Genomic DNA, 2,500 nt, shown 5'->3' with positions numbered 1-2,500 from the left:
GAATATATAGATAGTCGTATAAATAAATCTGTCAATGTATGCATAATGCTTACACTCTCTCTCTCCATCTTTGTAAATCTATGCATTTTGGGGATATATATTCAGAAAGCGATATATATAGAGAGGAAACGATATATAAAGAGACAGAGGAGAGAGAGAAAGAGAAAAATAAAGAGAAAAAATAAGAAAAAGTCAGAAAAAAGAGAGAAAGTAAGTAAGAAAGGAGAAAGAGAAGAAGAGACAGACCGAGAGGAATACCAACACATATCAAAATTGCAAGCACAATATATCATCCGAAAGCGTGCAATATGAGCGAGATCTTATGACGGCCGAGCCTGGATCAAAGAGAAACATCAAGGCATCAATTAGAGGGGGAAAAAAATGCATCAAGTTCATATCCAGATTTGATGCAAAGCGATAATCATTAATCGGGAATGAGATTAGGACCAACTGATACTTAATTTCGTGTCGTCAGAGATTAGGATAAGGATTATCATGCGCAGAATTCGTCTAAATTTAATAAAAAGAAATTTTGATTTCTTTCCATCTTTTTTTTCTCGTATTTTCTGCTTCGTTGAAGAATGGAAAAAAATGTATATTTATTTATTATTGTGAACTGAACGGCATGAATGAAAATATATATCAGGTTTACAATTAACCACTTAAAACAATTACCAACGTAATATGTTCAAATCCTGATGCCTGTTTTAAAAGTAAAAAAAATGATTTTTTTTTTTTTTTTAATTAATGGGATTTCCTTGATATGTACTTTCATTGGCAATAATCTATTAATGTGTTAAAATCCAAGTATAACATTTTCTCTCTCTCTCTCTCTCTCTCTCTCTCTCTCTCTCTCTCTCTCTCTCTCTCTCTCTCTCTCTCTCTCTCTCTCGCTCGCTCTCTCTCATCCCTTCTCTTCTCCTCTTCTCGCCCTCCTTCCTTTCCTTCTCATATTCTTATTTCCTTTCCTCTCTCATTCTCGCCCCCATTCTCTCTCTCTCTCTCTCTCTCTCTCTCTCTCTCTCTCTCTCTCTCTCTCTCTCTCTCTCTCTCCCTCTCTCTCTCTCTCTCTCTCTCTCGCTCTCTCTCTTCCCTTCTCTTCTCCTCTTCTCGCCCTCCTTCCTTTCCTTCTCATATTCTTATTTCCTTTCCTCTCTCATTCTCGCCCTCATTCTCTCTCTCTCTCTCTCTCCCCCCCTCTCTCTCTCTCTCTGTCTCTTTCTCTTTCTGTCTCTCTCTCTCTCTCTCTCTCTCTCTCTCTCTCTCTCTCTCTCTCTCTCTCTCTCTCTCTCTCTCTCTCTCTCTCTCTTTCACCTCAAAAAGTCCCACCCACATACTAACACAAAACGGAGCAACAAAGAACGCAATGCTTTCCCCCTTTTAAAATGATACAACTCTCGTCTAAGCTCACGAGTCCACAGCACACCCCTCTCTCCCACCGCCAACACTACGCTACACTTACACCCTGTAGCAAGAAGTGAGACAGGGATCTCACTAAAACAGAATGTTCCTCAGGGTGACTCGGGGCAAAGATAGAAAAAATAAAAATAAAAAGAACTCCCTTGACATGTTCTCTGCTCCCTTCACGAGAACCTAATGCAATCGTGTGAGGGAAAGTGATGACCTGCTATCACACGTCGCCAGCTGGTTAAAGGAACTGACCTCGTTTTAGGGGAGGACAGGGAAAGAAAGAGAGGGAAGTAAAGCAACGGGAAGGGGCGGAGAGAGAGAAGTGAAGGAGGTTGATGAACGGAAGGGTGAAGGGAGAGGGAGGGTGTAAGAAAGAATAAAGAAGGAGAGAGAGAGAGAGGGATAGAAAAAGAGAGAGAGAGAGAAAGAGAGCGAGAGAGATAGAGGGTGAGAAAGAGAGAGAGAGAAATAGATAGATAGATAGATAGATAGATAGATAGATAGAGAGAGAGAGAGAGAGAGAGAGAGAGAGAGAATGAGAGAGTAAAGAGAACAAGCGAAAGAAAAATGAAAAAAATGTAAACAAAAGAATGAAAGAAAGAAAAGGAGACAGAACATGAGGGGAGTCGAAGTCACAAAAATACAAAACAAGCAAACTAACCCGTGACACAAAACAGACTGATTACAAATAACAAAATAAAGAAGTAGATAAATAAAATAAGGCTTAGTATTAAGATTAAGCTAATTTTATGCCGCTATCAGTGAAAAAAATAGCGACAATATATTCGAAATCAAATCAGTTTTCATAACTCCATTTAAGTTGGTGTACATTTGTTTTTGTTCTTTTTTGTTTAATAAGAATTTAAGAAAACATAAGAAAGAATGAAAGAAAGGAAAAAGAGAGAGAAAATTATAGAACCTTTGTTCTTGAAACTACTAGTCTGAAGGCAATGCGGATGTAGTTGAACATTAAGATCCATTAAATCTGATATAAATGGTAGGTTAATTATCTGTCCAGAAAATGCAATCATAACATTAATATTGCAAGCAGATTGACTATTTCAAGATGTGACAGTGGTCAGGTGTTGAT

The sequence above is a fragment of the Penaeus chinensis genome, chromosome 41, assembly GCF_019202785.1.
Source record: "Penaeus chinensis breed Huanghai No. 1 chromosome 41, ASM1920278v2, whole genome shotgun sequence".
Taxonomy (NCBI): Eukaryota; Metazoa; Arthropoda; class Malacostraca; order Decapoda; family Penaeidae; genus Penaeus; species Penaeus chinensis.
Note: the sequence above shows the minus strand (reverse complement) of the source record.